The sequence below is a fragment of the Schistocerca cancellata genome, chromosome 4 (genome assembly GCF_023864275.1).
Source record: "Schistocerca cancellata isolate TAMUIC-IGC-003103 chromosome 4, iqSchCanc2.1, whole genome shotgun sequence".
Lineage (NCBI taxonomy): Eukaryota > Metazoa > Arthropoda > Insecta > Orthoptera > Acrididae > Schistocerca > Schistocerca cancellata.
Window position 1 is genome coordinate 426195126 of NC_064629.1, and position 17505 is coordinate 426212630.

The following is a 17505-nucleotide window of genomic DNA, read 5'->3' on the forward strand; positions in this document are numbered from 1 at the left end:
TCATCAAAAGGGTGAAACTTGTGAGTTTGAATTTGATTTCAACGATCCTGATACGTGGTCAACAAGGTTTTCTGACATTGAAAGATGTTATGTTATAAAAACGAGAGCTGAAAACGTACGTAGTCCTGACGTAAGTAAAAGCTATAGAGAAGGTCGCAATTTAAATAAAGATTGGTTTCGGAAGGAGATAAAAATGTGACAAAAGTTAAAAGATCATGGCTAGACGTAAGTGAGAGCAAAATATGTTGTATATTGTATACCCTGCAGATTATCTGCTCACTTAAGTTTAGATTCTGAGTCGAAATCATTTTCAGCTTAAGAGGGAGGCACAGTTAATAGGAAAAAGCTAAGTGGAAAAATTCCTGGTCGTGAAAATTCACCAAATAACATGCTTGGTTTTTGTTCATGGAACGCTCTAGAGGCTTCTCTCGGAAGCGAAGCGTTGATAGAGAGCTAAAAGACCAAATAAAGAAGAGGAATCTCGATGGAGAGCAGTTTCGCATTGTATTATTAATGTTCTTTTTCTGGCAAAGAAAGGGAGACCGCTTAGAAGAACAAAAGAATGTAGTGATTTTGGTGATCCAGAGAGTGTCAAATTTCTAAGTACAATTGATCTCGTATCACACTATAGTGGACCCCTTCGTCAGCTATTGAACGCCACCAGAGAGAGCAGATTAGCTATTTTTCCAAAAATATGCAAGATGGGTTTCTTGACGTAGTTCCGAACAAAATAAGACAAGATATAATTAAAGATACTTTTGATGCTGAATACTTTTCACTGATGTTTGACCGCACACCAGTTACAAACCACAATGATCAGACGACTCTATTAGTTCGCTTTTCAAGTTGAATGATTCAGAAGTTGTGGAAGGTATTGTTGACCTTATTATAGTTGGAGACAAAACAGGAGAACGTCTTAGTCAAGAGATACTGCAAAAAATAGAACACAATGGGTTCAACATGAAATACTACAGAGGGTAGTCTTATGACAGGGGAGCAAACAGGGCTGGAGAGTAGAAAGGGGTCCAGACAAGAATTCTTCTGGTCCCGGCGGAGGTTCGAGTGCTCCCTCGGGCATGGGTGTGTGTGTGTGTTTGTCTTGGGATAATTTAGGTTAAGTAGTGTGTAAGCTTAGGGCCTGATGGCCTTAGCAGTTAAGTCCCATAAGATTTCATAGACATTTGAACATTTGAAGAATTCTTGAGAAGAATGAAGTGGCCTGTTTTGTACCATCGGTGGCTGACTTTGCAAATATAATACGAGCACGTACATCAGACACATCTGCTGAAGCTCAAACTCTTTTTGGAACTATCCATTGTTTATATCTACACTTTGTGGCGTCAGCTTCTAGATGCGAAAGCTCACAAAAACATTTACCCTTAGTATTAACATCCAAGAGCACGAGTAGGTGGCCTGCAAGAGTAGAGGCGGTCGAAGCTGTTTACAAGCATTTTGATAGAGTTGTAAAGACTGTGGAAGACGTTGAAACTTATAACTTGTCAATACCAGAAACTAAAACTGAAGCATATCTATTATAAAGAATATGAAAAAAAACTCAAATTCATTGCTTTAACTGGTTTCTGGCATGCAGCATTAAAAAAAAATAGATCACGCTATTTTAGAGGTCAAAGTATCAGCGGAAAATAATGAAATATCAATACATACATAAATGACCTTGTGGATGACATCGGAAGTTCACTGAGGCTTTTTGCGGATGATGCTGTGGTATATCGAGAGGCTGTAACAATGGAAAATTGTGCCTAAATGGCGGAGGATCTGCAGCGAATTGACGCATGGTGCAGGGAATGTTAATTGAATCTCAATGTAGACAAGTGTAATGTGCTGAGAATACATAGAAAGATAGATCCCTTATCATTTAGCTACAAAATAGCAGGTCAGCAACTGGAAGCAGTTAATTACATAAGTTATCTGGGAGTACGCATTAGGAGTGATTTAAAATGGAATGATCATATTAAGTTGATCGTTGGTAAAGCAGATGCCAGACTGAGAGTCATTCGAAGAATCCTAAGGAAATGCAATCCGAAAACAAAGGAAGTACGCTACAGTACGCTTGTTCGCCCACTGCTTGAATACTGCTCAGCAGTGTGGGATCCGTACCAGATAGGGTTGATAGAAGAGATAGAGAAGATCCAACGGAGAGCAGCGCGCTTCGTTACAGTATCATTTAGTCATCGCGAAAGCGTTACGGAGATGATAGATAAACTGCAGTGGAAGACTCTGCAGGAGAGACGCTCAATAGCTCGGTACGGGCTTTTGTTGAAGTTTCGAGAACATACCTTCACCGAAGAGTCAAGCAGTATATTGCTCCCTCCTACGTATATCTCGCGAAGAGACCACGAGGATCGCGGTTCTAGGCGCTCAGTCCGGAACCGCGCGACTGCTACGGTCGCAGGTTCGAATCCTGCCTCGGGCATGGATGTGTGTGATGTCCTTAGGTTAGTTAGGTTTAAGTAGTTCTAAGTTCTAGGGGACTGATGACCACAGATGTTAAGTCCCATAGTGCTCAGAGCCATTTGAACTATTTTTGAGACCACGAGGATAAAATCAGAGAGATTAGAGCCCACACAGAAGCATACCGACAATCCTTCTTTCCACGAACAATACGAGACTGGAATAATAGGGAGAACCGATAGAGGTACTCAAGGTACCCTCCGCCACACACCGTCAGGTGGCTTGCGGAGTATGGATGTAGATGTAGAATTCTCAGAAAAAGGATAAGAGTTAAGAAAAAAAAGGCCGATGAGCTTTCCGAGAATGAAGTATCCGAACATTCACAGGATGATTTGTTCGGGACGTCCCTGTCAGAAATAACTGACAAGAGTGATAAAGGAGCTGAGTACCAGGTTTAAGGTGCTGAAGAAAGTTAAGGTATAGTTTAGTTTTCTGTGTGGTGTTCAAATCCAAGAAATGAAAGTGGGAAGTTGAAAGGCTACAGCAGTGTAACTAGAATGAATTCATTTGAAAGTTTCAAACACCATGGACTGACAAATAGAAAGGGGCTTGCAAGATGCTACTGCATCATCCTCGTTAAGTTTAATTTATAAAAATATGTTGGTAGAATGGTAGCCCAACCTTACTACAGTCTTAAAAATATTCCTTACCATCCTATTTCCTGTTTCCTCCGAAGAAAGAAGTGTTAGCAAGCTGAAACTAATTAAAAATTATATGAGGAGCACGACTGCTCAACAGAGGTTAAGTGTATAATCTCCATAGGATACAAACGAGCTGCTTTCATAAACTATAATGAGATTATAAAAAAATTTTTTGCACAAAAAACCTCAAAGACAAATTTTAAATTTCTTATTTCTACAATGAGTAATCATGTTTTTTGTATTTTTAATAGTTTTATTATTTGTTTTGAATTTGATCTTATTGCAGTCGATAAAATTATTTAATGTTATGAGACTGTAACATTTATTTCGAAATTAGTATCTAAATTACTGTTATAAAACTGTTTATATTTATGGGGAGGGGTAGGGGAGCGAAAGAAGGGGCAGCAAATTTCACGCATGCCTTCCTTCGCAAAAATCCTAGTTTCGACCTGCGTGTATGTCACAGTGATGTCACGGAGAGATTGTAACTACTGCCTTGAAGAGAGAGTGACATCTAGAGAATATCTAGAAAACTAAGATATGTTTGTTTCAACTAAAATATCAGAGATGGTATTAATAGTAACCCAAGGGAGATAAAATACTTCCCTAATTTACCCGGTACCGAAATTTTCTTGTCCACAAATTTCCGCGAGGTTTCTGTTCCCTCAAAAAACACGTTTCCCCAAAACTGCGAAAAAACCGTCAATCTGGGGTAGCTGCGCTGGCGCTCGCTCAAAAGCAAGCTACCGTAAAACTCATTGTTGGGCCCACAATTGCGTAACTGCTTGTTGTCGCTCTTCACAGAAGTTTTATTTGTTCTTGTATGGATCGAGACGCAGCAACGGCGACGTCACAAGATCGATGTCATGTTACAACAGGTAGACGACTGCAATTCATGTTGCAACGCTACCTCGTTGTAAATGCCGCGCGCAGTCTGGAGAAATTATTGGGCCGCCTGCGCATTTGCCGCACTCCGACTGTGGAAATTCGATATGTGAGGCCATAGTCTCCTGCCATCTGCCGGCAACAGTTGGAAACTTGCTGCCCGCACGCCAGATGGCAGCCAACACCAGCTGCAGCAGTAGTACTTCTCTTGTTCAATTACCGAGCATTTCCCCCCTTCCCTCCGCAACCCCGATGGCAACAAGTGAAACGTATTTACTTAATACTTCACCATGCCGCCTAGAAAAGCGATACTTTGTTCATATTGATCAGACGCAATCCGCGTTCTTATTGGCGATCGTTTCAAATTTTAGCGAAGATGGAACGCCGTATAAAGCGAGAACTTAACATCGTACTTTAAAAATCCTTAAAATAACTGCAAATCAAGATATTGCATTGCATGCACTTTTTGATGTACATTTTATTGTAACATGTAATTACCATACGAACATGTCATAACGATGATAAACAGGCCAATGCTGTTACTTAGAACTGCCGCTGTTCTCGGCAGTTTATCTCTCATAAGTATATTTCCCCACAAATACTGACTTCTACAGCTCTCGTGGATAGCTTATTTTCCTTGCCTTTCGTACATCACTTCGTGTCGCATCAAATTTTGTGCACCAGTATTCATTACTTGAATATAATGTATTCTGCGGAGATCGATGATTTAAAGATTATGTATGACATGCTTCTCCCCGGTAAAGACGGTTTGTATTTTCTGCGTAATACTCCAACTTGTCCAAGTGCTATGATAGTAGTTTCACAGTTTGCAATACATGTATTGCCATGCAGTTTACATACCTTGGATTAGAGACTGAGTTCTAATTTGTCTCATATTGTACTTACACCGCACGGACACCGGATGCTTCCTGAAAAAGGAAAAGAAAAGCTTGATTCAGAGGCATGTATTCTGTCAAATGGACATTTCGCATCTCGGCAAGAACAGCGTCAAAGCTCAAAAATGCATTACTTCAGAAAATTCGACTTAAAGAATTCATTCTATATAACTTATATTTAAATAGTGCAAGCTTCCTTTAGATTTCATGTATGTACTGTTGGCAGTAAATTTCATTATCTTTTTCGTCCACGATGGGGCACTTCGCACGTATTTTTCAGTCACCTAAACTATCGATGCCGTTTTTCGACTTGTCACTTTCTTGCCAGGGTGCGATTTGTAGAAGCCAATACCCAAATCAAATCTTGTCTTTTTTGTCTCGCTAATAATTCTGCTGAGAGATTCAGTTATACTGTTCACGTCAAATATTCCCGGAACTGACTAAGATATCGTAATTCTGTTTTCATACAGATGGTTTCCGAGAAAGTTCTCACTAAGCTATGAGTACTTTATTTTCATAGCTATATTAATTAGTGGTATCAACTTCGCTTTTTCAAATGTAACTAGACCTATAGTAATTAGTAATTTCTGCTGCTAGTATCGTTCTAAAAGAGATGAATTCGACAGCGTATCACTCTTCAAAATCCAGTTAGTATTTTCGGAGAAATTACAGTACTTATAAATTAGGATTTGTCTGTCTTGAACATGAAACCGATTTTTGTCTTATGTGGAAGTCAAGTTTTCACACCTCAGTAGGAAAATGCGTCACGCGAGATGAGGAGGACAGTGTCGCACAGTCGCGATGATAAAAGAGGCCCAGGGGAAATGTAGCTTTTATTCTGCCTGTGTCGTTCACGTGCATCGAGTGCCGAATATGTTTGGAAAAAAAAAGTCTTTCACAAACCAAGAGAAACTAGATAAGCTGCTACTGACAGAGACTGCAGAAGGAACGAGAAAAGGAGAGTCGGGTTGCACACAAAAGATGTCCCGACAGACGATGCGCAACATGAAATAACAATTCAGCGAATTTGCAAAAAAAATTGTTATTGGTATGGTGCTGCAAAACTTCGCGGAGGGTAAAGAGCAACTCTGAAACGAGAGGAGCGGACGAAGTATATGTTTTGTCCGCTGTCGCTCAAAAACCACTTAGCTCCAGAGCAAGTGCGAGTGTCTCTAGAGTAGGTCAGCCTAGCGTTGTTCGCATTTTGTGCGTACACAGTTTCTATCCGTACCATGTGTCACTTCGTCAGCAGATTGACCTACGTTATTTCGGTACGCGCATGGAAATCTGTTGCTACGGTGTTCTGTGACATCGGGACAGCAGCTACTTTCATCAAAGAATTTTCTCTGCCGATGAAGCTGCCTTTAGAAATCAGTGAAAGATGAATGTAAAAAACATGCATATTGGGCCGCTGAAGTCTACTTTACGAGCAAGGCGCTACAATCATGGACTGTGCGGCTGGTCCAGGCGGAGGTTCGAGTCCTCCCTCGGGCATGGGTGTGTGTGTTTGTCCTTAGGATAATTTAGGTTAAGTAGTGTGTAAGCTTAGGGACTGATGACCTTAGCAGTTAAGTCCCATAAGATTTCACACACGTTACGAGCAAGTGAACACAAGCGAACTAGCAACAAGGAACGAGAAGTCTGTTTGCTGTAACGGCATTCGAGCGTGTTCGGTTCGTATTCGCTTGTATTCGTTCGTTTTCCGCTGGTTGCCGGTCTTTTAACGAACCGTTAAATGAATTTCGCGTACTTCTCGCTTTGGCACTAACAGGACAGAGAGCTTTTGTCCGCTTTCTTTTCTGACTTTTTTTTACTGCTGACATAATTTGCGTGATCGATGTAGTGATCCGAAGAGATTGTAATGTTGCTGATATATGCACACAGATATCACCCGTGCTTCTGTGATCCAAGACCTCCACGGCGAAAACGCCGAAGGAGAAGAAACGTGATCGATAGAAAACTGCCGAAGCATTCAGAGGTATTACTGTGGACGTAAGAATGACGATAACCTCATTAAATGGTTGGAACAACAGGAGGCGGAGTGATTAAGCACAATATTTGCATTTCTTTTTATTGCGAAGGGCGTTTAGTAAGTAATGCGACACATTCTTTCCCGACCAGTTTTGGTTGAAAAAATGCGTTGTGAGAGATTGTGTAATTATCCCACTGCAGCCCCTATAGTTATATAAAGTTCTTACGGAGCCCACGAGAAATATGAGCCCTGTAATGAAGCTGTGACGTCACAGTAGTCAGCTTGTCCGGCACATTTGGCGAACACTGAGCTCCGTGCAGGGCCCACGGGAAAGCAATATGCAATTAAAAATGTACCCACTCAAAGGTCTCAACTTCGTCGTGTGCTATCGAGAGCTTGTATGCACTTACGCACGCAGTCAAGAGTTATTAAACTCGTCCGAAATAGCTACTCGCTCGCCACCGGAGACGGTTGCTGGCATTCGTAACAAAAAAAAAAAAAAAAAAAAAAAAATGATTCAAATGGCTCTGAGCACTATGGGACTCAACATCTGTGGTCATCAGTCCCCTAGAACTTAGAACTATTTAAACCTAACTAACCTAAGGACATCACACACATCCATGCCCGAGGCAGGATTCGAACCTGCGACCGTAGCGGTCACGCGGTTCCAGACTGACGCGCCTAGAACCGCACCGCCACACCGGCCGGCATTCGTAACACCTGCAGTGTCACGTGCTGTGACTTAGTCGCCAACGCCTGTCTTTTTTGTGGGCTTCTTGGGCCTCGAGTTCCGATACATGGCGGCGCTATACTCAGCCTTCAAAACGGTGTCTGTAACGGAGGTGCATTCCAAACAGAGAGCCGTCATTATCTTTGGCGGAAAACCAGAGCATCGCAGATATTTCTAGGCACTTGCAGAATGTTTACGGAAACCTGACAGTGAACAAAAACACGTTGAGTCGCTGGGCGTGGCGTCTCTCATCATCGCAACAAGGTCACACAAACCACCAATTCCCGTGTGCCCGTCGGCCGCATACAGCGGTGACTCCATTACTGTTGGAACGTGCGAACACTCTCATTCGAGGTGACCGACGAATCACAATCAGACACCTCGCTGCACCACTAGACGTCTGTCGGTAGTGCTGGACCACTCGTTCACCAGTTAGCGTTCTCAGAAGTGTGTGCGCGAAGGATTCCTCGCCGTCGAAGACAGGACCATAAAGAGCAACGAAAGAGCACCGAGCGTAATTGCTTGCCCGTTGTGAGGCTGCACGTGACAATTATTTGTCGAAAATCGTCACATTCAATGAAAAGGGTTCATCATTCCGAAACGGAAACAAAACGGCAATCCATAGAGTGGTGCCACACCACCTCTCTTCCGAAGAAAAACTTCGCACCCGCAGCCTCATCCGGTAAAGTCATGGCGACTGTCTTCTGGGACTCACAAAAGTTTGCGCACCCGAGAGGAGTCCATAAAACTTCATCAAACTCACAAAACTTGGTTAGTCTGTTCTTCGTCATCCACCCTACAGCCCGAAACTCGCACTTTCCGACTCCCAAGTGTCTGGTACAGTGACGGATGCACTCCGAGGGAAGCAGTACGTGGATGACGGGGAGGTTGTTGATGCAACAAGACGTTGACTCCAAAGGCGACCAGTGCCATGCGGGGATACGGCCGTTCCCGTGGCCTAAGGCTGTCGCATTGAACGGAAATTACGTAGAAAAATAGGGTTTTGCAGCCACAAAGCGGGAATAATATGGTGTCAATAATCCTGAACAAAACCAATCTGCTTTCAGAAGAAAAAAATTGCATTACTTACCGAATGCCGCTCGTAAAATAGAAAAGCACAAAAATGTCCGTAAAAGTAACAAGCGCAAATAAAACGAGTATATATTATGAAGATTAACATTAAAGACATACGAAAGACCTGGTCGTACTAGTTGCTTACGTTCATGTTATCTGTAATATCTGTAATACATATTTTATCTGTAATACATATCTGTAATATATATTTTATTGAAATTATATTTCTGACACGTACTTTAATAAAATCCTTGAATTGCTTCGTACACTGAAGCGCCAAAGAAACTGGTATAGGCATGCGTATTCAAATGCAGAGATACACAGGGCGAGTCAAAAGTCCTTGGACACCTTCATAAGTTGGAAGATTAAAGGGAAAATTGAAATGTGATGATGGGAACATAGGTTTGATGTCGGGCCACAACTTTTGGAGTGAATGTGGCCGCCATCTTTAAATGCGCCATTTTGGATTCAAGTCATGTTTTTAAATGGGAAGGGGGAGGGGGTGTATGACACATCAGATAACACTCGCTTGAGCTCTGGAATTGAGTGGTGTAATTTGTTTTTGTCTATCTTGTACAGTTTAGACGTTATTAATGTTCAAAGTTACCTTGATGCCGACTCAACGCCGACTTAACGCCCCTTGATTTTTACCTATGGGGACATCTCAAGCAGACAGTGTATACTGAGAGCATCCGTGATTCGAGACACCTGGAGGAACGCATACAACACGCCTGTGACCAAATTGCAGGAGACACTCTCCTCCGTGTGCAGCCAGAGTGGTTGCGGCGACTACAGTTGTGCATTGCACGGGATGGACAACACGTAGAAAATGTGTTGTAGCAGTCGGTATAAAGGTAATTTCCTAATTTTGAACATTAATAACCTCTAAACTGTACAAGATAGACAAAAACAAATTACACCACTCAATTCCAGAGCTTAAGCGGTGTGTTATTTCATGTATCATACACCCCCCATCCCATTTTTAAAAAATGACTTGAATCCAAAATGGCGGATTGCAAGATGGCGGCCATGAATGGTATACACTCCAAAAGTTGCGGCCCCAACTACCAATAAGCCCACCCCCTGTGATTGCCCGGACCTTGAAGACTGAGAATCATCCTCTGAAACGGGGCAGGCAGCTGCATCTGGCTCAGCCAGAGACAGTGCCTGAAACCTGTTTGTCAGACGCACCGGGGAGGCTTTCTGATCAGCCTCCGGGGACGTCTTTCGCTGCCTGCCACGCCTTGGAACGACCACCCAATCAACCACAGGCGAGGACTCAGCAACCGGGCAGCAACCGGGGCAACCACAGCGGCAGACCGATCTGGGGACGGACGGGACGAGTTGACATCCCCGTGATACCCAAGTCCGGCCCCCCACAGTGGTGCTCATTTGCAACAGCCTCAAGCTGCGCGACCGAAGTCAGCGCCACTTGCAGCTGTGAGCGAAGGGATGCCAACTCAGCCCTCATCCGAACACAGCAATCACAGTCCCTGCCCATTCTAATCGATGTTGAACAACAGTTACTGAAACACGAGTCAGTGCCTAGATAACGCAAGGGAAACACGCAAAGAATGTATTAACTAACCTGTACAAATGCCTAACGACTGCGCTACAATCTGCCTGAATTTACGATTACAGTAACTAAAACTCGAAATTACACCTCCTATACGAAACTCACACGCAATTTAAGTAAGAATCTACGAAGTAAACACTAAAGCGCGATGCTACAACTCTCAAATACTATAACACGCCCGAAATTTATGAATTAAACAATGCAAGTACCCAAAAACACGCAAAGAAATTAAAAATTAAACTATGTAACAAATAAGTAAGCTAGGGGTATACGACTTGCTGCTGCAGCTGCTTATCCAACGGCGGCAGATTTCAATACTGAGCCACAACAAATGTCAGCGTGCTAACCATTCAACGAAACACCATCAATATGGGCTTTCGGAGACGAAGGCCCAGTCCTTTACCCTTGATGCCTACACGACACAGCCGGCCGGAATGGCCGAGCGGTTCTAGGCCGCGCGACCGCTACGGTCGCAGGTTCGAATCCTGCCTCGGGCATGGATGTGTGTGATGTCCTTAGGTTAGTTAGGTTTAAGTAGTTCTAAGTTCTAGGGGACTGATGACCTCAGCAGTTAAGTCCCATAGTGCTCAGAGCCATTTGAACCAACCTACACGACACAAAGCTTTACGCATCGCCTTGGCCCGTCAATAGTGAAATTGGCCTGTTGTTGACTGGAAACATGTTGCATGGTCGGACGAGTCTCGTTTCAAATTGTATCGAGTGAATCGACGTGTAAGGATATGGAGACTACCTCATGAATTCACAGACCCTGCTTGTCAGCAGAGGACTGTTGAAGTTGATGGAGGCTCCGTAATAGTGTAAGGCGTGTGCAGTTCGAGTGATATGGGATCCCTGATACGTCTAGATACGACTCTGACAGATTATACGCACGTAAGCATCTTGTCTGATCACCTGCATTCATTCATGTCCATTGTGCATTCCGACGGACTTGGGCAATTCCAGCAGATCAATGCTACACCACAAACGTCCAGAATTTCTACAGAGTGGCTCCAGGAACACTTTTCTGTGTTTAAACAGTTCCACTGGCCAGCAAACTCCCCAGTATTGTATTGCATTGAACTGGGGACCTAGAAACGACAGAAAGGCTTCGTCCCCGCCGTAGCCCTCAGTTGTGTACAACAGGCTACAGCAGTCCACTCACCCCACCACCGCCCCACACGGAACCCAGGGTTATTGAGCGGTTCGGCCCCCAGTGGATCCCCCCCCCCTCCCCCCCGGGACCGTCACACATCAGACGAGTGTAACTCCAATGTTTGCGTGGTAAAGTAATTATGGTGTACGCGTACGTGCAGGCAGTGTTTGCGCAGCAATCGCCGACATAGTGAAACTGAGGCGGAATAATGGGAACCAGCCCGCATTCGCCGAGGCGGATTGGTGCCGGGGACGCGCACGCCTTCCTGCCCGGAAAGCACTGCGTTAGACCGCACGGCTAACCGGCGGGCAAACTCCCAAGACATGAACACTATTGAGCATATCTGGGATGCCTCGCAACGTGCGGTTCAGAAGAAATCTCCACTCCCTCGTACTCTTACGGATTTGAGGACAGCCCTGCAGGTTTCATGGCTTTCAGTTCAAAAATGGTTCCAAAGGTTCTGTGCCCTATGGGACTTAACTTCTGAGGTCATCAGTCCCCTAGAACTTAGAACTACTTAAACCTAACTAACCTAAGGACATCACACACATCCATGCCCGAGGCAGGATTCGAACCTGCGACCGTAGCAGTCGCGCGGTTTCGGACTGAAGCGCCTAGAACCGCTTGGCCGCCTCGGCCGGCTCTGGATAACAGTAAAAAGAGTAAAAAGTATGATTCTTTATTGTTCTCATAGTTAAAGTACGTATCCAAGGATTCCGATATTAGAAGGTTGCTTCATGACTTATGGCTCAAAATTATTGACCAGAATCGTGCTACATTTCACCTGGCAGCTGGTATTTGCAATGAGGATTTCTTTTAGGTATCTAAATTGCATTTATGTAGTTGGCGTTGTTCATTTTGATTACCATTTTACGTGTTAAGCGATGTATAACTATGACCATGTTTTTCCTCAAAAAAGTTCTTTAAAGCGAATTGAAAAGGCACGTCCTGTTTGACTAATATAATAGGCACCGGAAGTGTCACATGAAATCTTGTAGACACCAGAATTCTGCAGAGGGCTAGTAGTTGACTTTAAATTATGGATGGAAATTTTTTCTCGAAAATGGTTCAAATGGCTCTGAGGACTATTGGACTTGACTGCTGAGGTCATCAGTCCCCTAGAACTTAGAACTACTTAAACCTAACTAACCTAAGGACATCACACACATCCATGCCCGAGGCAGGATTCGGTCCTGCGACCGTAGCGGTTGCGCGGTTCCAGACTGTAGCGTCTAGAACCACTTGGCCATTCCGGCCGGCGCTTTCAGTTCCCTCCAGCACTACTTCAGACATTAGTCGAGTGGATGCTACGTCGTGTTGCGGCACTTCTGTGTGCTCGCGGGGGCCCTACACGGTATTATGCGGTTGTACCAGTCTTCTTGGTTCTTCAGTGCATATGTCACTGCAGACATCAGTTACATGGCATCCAACGAAATGTGACACAACTACTTACGTAAATATTTTTGGTTGCTAATAGCTGTAGTGTAAATGCTGACCTTTCCTCAGGTTAAGTTGTTCGTCGGTAATTAGTGCTCCGCTTTTAAATTTCCTCTTCAGCTGTAAAGAGAATCCATCGAAAAGCGTCAACCAACATACGAGCAAAGTTTTGACCTAATGCTACGGAAATCTGGAACTGAAGTTCAGTGTTAAGTGCACTACTGTCACTATTCACGTTTACGTACAAATCGAGATACCTAAACTCTTTTTTTCCTAGGCCATTTGGCTTACTTTGTCAAAAACAGTGCGCTCGCCGTACAAAATAATCCTCAATGAATGTCAAGGTATTGTATCGTGGCTCTAACTAAAGACTGTTGTATCCCGTGCGGTGCGCCGCTTAATGGAGCCAAAAAATCATACCGCAGCGTTCGTAGGCTCTGTTTGTTATCTCGCGTTCTCTTCCGCTTCCTCTAGTGTAAAAGGGTCTTCACAGACACAAGCGAACGGCAGTGAACACTGGCGCATTGTATGCGTGTGCGTATTAGCTTGTGTTCGTTTTCATTCGGTCCAGTGTAAAGACAGGCTGAGAATCAAAAAATGGTTCAAATGGCTCTGAGCACTATGGGACTCAACTGCTGTGGTCATAAGTCCCCTAGAACTTAGAACTACTTAAACCTAACTAACCTAAGGACAGCACACAACACCCAGCCATCACGAGGCAGAGAAAATCCCTGACCCCGCCGGGAATCGAACCCGGGAACCCGGGCGTGGGAAGCGAGAACGCTACCGCACGACCACGAATGCGGGCGGCTGAGAATCCACACTAGCATTGATAGGTCGGAAATCAGAACCACTATAGTTGAAAGTTTAGTCCGGGATTATTTGAGACTACATGATTGGGTGCTTCTTCATTAATGGGTAAAAGACGCACACAGTTTCTTACTGAAGTTCTACCGGCTTTGCTAGAGGAAGTAGCGCTCGAAATACGTCGATGTATGTGAGATGAATACGATGGGGTGCGGGCTCACCGCTCGCTTTTGGCTAGGAAAGCGCCCACGCAGCCCTTTCAAAGTCGCTGTATGGGACGTGAAGGCGTTATCGGCTGGCCTGCTCACTCGGCCGATTTGACGCCACTGGACTTTATGTCTGGGATAAACTCAGAGCTGAATTCTGCAGCACGTTCCGACGACCCAAGAGCATTATTGCAACATGTCCAGTCATATCGAAGAAATCTCTTCTCTCTGTCCAGGAGTCTTTGCACCAGCAACTACAAGCGAGTACTGCAATGGACGGTGGCATTTGGAACACTTGATGGCATAAATGAAATTTTAAAGGTATGCTTGCAACCAGATTCTTTTGCGATTTCCTTATTGTTGCTGTTGTCGATGTGATTTTGCAATGTAAGTCATTAAATTCATGACACGAAGTTATTCTTTAAAATCCTTTGTACCATATTCCCTGTTTTAAAAATCCATTCAATTTTTGAAGGACACCTTTTTTACAAGGCTCTGGGAGAAACAAGAGCCGAACAGATACCATAGTTAGCAGGTGAATCATCCTTACAGGCCACGTCTTTTGCATTCGAGTTGGTGTGTCGGTCATATCACATGTAGTTAAGCGTGATTAGTATCAGTTTTAAATTAAACATTTCTCCACAATTCCAGTTTTGTAAGTAGACATTCTTAGTCGTATCGAGCTGGAGCGCCCCTTAAGCACGCCACAACATTTCCGTATAACAGCACGAACTGCTGAGAAACATAACATCGGATTCACGTTCAGAACAGATAACGCCTATATTATAAACAGTTTCAGAAACTACCAATCGGATTTTGAAGAGTGCAACGCCGTTGAATTAGTATCTTTTAGAATTTCGAGATTAGACACAGAAAGTAATATACACTGATGAGCTAAATCATTGTGACCACCTGCTTAATAGCTTGTTTGTCCGTCTCTGGAACGGAGTAAATCACTGATTCTGCGCATCAGGGATCCGACAGTTTGTTGGTAGGTTTTTTGTACATATGTGGCATTAGATGTCTACGCACAGGCCATGTGATTGGCGTAAATAACGAGCCGCTGATTTGCGTACGCAGAGGTGGTGCCCGACAGCGGCCCAGATGGGTTCCATAGGATTTACATGAGGCGAATATGGTCACCGATACATCACCGTGAGTTCACTATAATGCTTCTCAAACCACTGTAGCACGGTTCTGGCTCCGAGACACGGACAATAATACTGAAAGATGACATCGCCGTCGGGAAAGATATCAAACATGAACGGATGCAGGTGGTTCGCAGCAGTCAGTTTGTCTTCGATTACTACCATGAAAGCGCAGGAGAACGTCTCCCATAGCACGATATTGCTTGCACCAGCCTGGGTCCGTGGCGCTCTGCACCTTTCTAGCCGCCGTTCACTTGGATGACGGCGTTTGTGGAGATGACCATTGACCTAATGTAGCAAAAATGTGGTTCACCCGAAGAGCCAACACGTTTCCACTGATCGACGTTCGAATCCGGATGGTCCCGTAATCACTGCTGTCATAACTGATGATGTAATTGGGACAACATGTGAATACGTGGTCTGCTGCGGAGCTACATGCTCAAAAGTGTGCGATCAACGGTGTGCTCCAAGACACCTGTGCGTGCACCAGCGTTATGCTCTTTCGGCAGAGATGCCACAGACCACCATCTATCGTATTTTACAGAGCAGACAAGCCTCCGAACTTCACGTTCTGTGAAGAGTCGTGGACGCCCAACGATTTAGCACCTACTGGTAATTTCACTGTCCTACCTCTTTCCGTAGAGTCCGGAGCTCGTGGTCTCGCGGTCGCATTCTCGCTTCCCGAGCACGGGGTCCCTGGTTCGATTCCCGGTGGGGTCAGGGATTTTCACCTGCCTCGAGATGACTGGGTGTTTGTGTTGTCCCCATCATTTCATCATCATTCATGAAAGCGGTGAGATTGGACTGAGCAAAGGTTGGGAATTCGTATGGGCCCTGATAATCGCGCAGTTGAGCGCCCTAGAAACCAAACATCATCATCATCATCATCTTTCCGTAGATGCTCACGACAGCAAGACGTGAACATTCGACCACGTCAGGACATAATCGGTGCAACGGCCCTTACATTTAGTAGCCTGTCGCTAATTGCAGTTTCCGATACCCGATTCCTTGTTCCAGCGACTCGGCAAAGCAGAATTTGCTATGTGACAAATTTCCTATCAGAATTTTTCTGTCTTTCACATTTAACTGCAGTACCCACATTCACTGCAGTATTTGCTAAGAAACAAGCATATATTTCACGAGCATCATTTCAAATCGTACTAAATACACAGACTGTAATTTTACAGGAAGCAAGAAAAACGTTTCGCTCTGTGACCTAATGAAATATGTCAAAATTTTTAACGGTAGAATCTAGGTATTTAGATTATGCTCCAGAATTAGTCGTGACTGAAATCATTTCCCGATGCACGAAGCCACCATCTTAATTTTTAAGTTGCACTTAATACATTTTAAACCAATTCACTGAACAAAATACGTTTTGGCGCAATCATATTTTCATAAAATATGATTTGGAACGTTCATTTCAGTTTTTTATTCATTTTGTTGTTGGACACAATTAAGTTAATAATATCTTCCAAAAAGAAACAAAACAGCCACTGTTGCAAAAGGCATTATTGCTAATGACCAGATTTCGCTTCCGAATGCAAAAATATTTCGTTGACGCCGACCTACATATGGAGAAACGATCGTCACCATAAAATAAGGGAAGTCAGAGCTCGGACGGAAAGATATAGGTGTTAATTTTTTCCTTGTGCTGTACGAGATTGGAATAATAGACAGCTACTGTGAAGATGGTTCGATGAAACCTCTTCCAGGCACTTCAGTGTGATTTGCAGAGTATCCATGTAGATGTAGAAATATAAGTAAAACCATTCACAATGTTCTTGACGACCAATTTCACACGAGTAACTCATCGGTTCACAAATAACTATGCAGTATTGTTAACACAAAACATGAGTACTCAGATGTACAAAAAAATGGTTCAAATGGTTCTGAGCACTATGGGACTTAACATCTGAGGTCATCAGTCCCCTAGAACTTAGAACTACTTAAACCGAACTAACCTAAGGACATCACACACATCCATGCCAGAGGCAGGATTCGAACCTGCGACCGTAGCGGTCGCGCGGCTCCAGACTGAAGCGCCTAGAACCGCTCGTCCACATCGGCCGGCTCAGATGTACAAATCTGCATTGTGACCATATACTCGACAACGCCTAAGACGTTCTCAGCTTATGACTGCCAGACTCGTAGTATGTCCTTTGTGTTTCTCCAGTTTAATAGGGGCTTTATTATTTAGTACCCAGCCAGTCAGAAGCCAGGAAAAAACAAGTTTCCTTATAAGGTGATTAGATGTGTCTGTTACTGCGACCTCAAATCCAGTAGTGGGAAACGGGGAAATATGGTGTTCCCTTATAAAGCAATATTACGTGTATTCCCAGACTAGAAGTGCCTTGCTATGAGTAAGAGTCACTAGTCACAATATTGCGTCTTAAAGAAGCCTATCACTAAAATAGCTTAACTACACTGGGTAACGTGTAGGGCGATGAACGCTACAAACATCTAGGAAAACAAGCCAAAAGGAAAGCCACCCTCTACTCAGCTGAC

General features: G+C 44.0%; 1 protein-coding gene across 1 annotated transcript in view; it reads right to left on the bottom strand.

Annotated features, from left to right (window-relative positions):
* Positions 1-17505, bottom strand: part of LOC126184712 (1-acyl-sn-glycerol-3-phosphate acyltransferase alpha) — a 683439-nt gene that overhangs the window by 547409 nt on the left and 118525 nt on the right. Inside the window, exon 2 of the mRNA XM_049927235.1 lies at positions 4905-4927. The gene's annotated coding sequence lies outside the window, so the exon portion shown is untranslated. The remainder of the gene's footprint in view (positions 1-4904; positions 4928-17505) is intronic.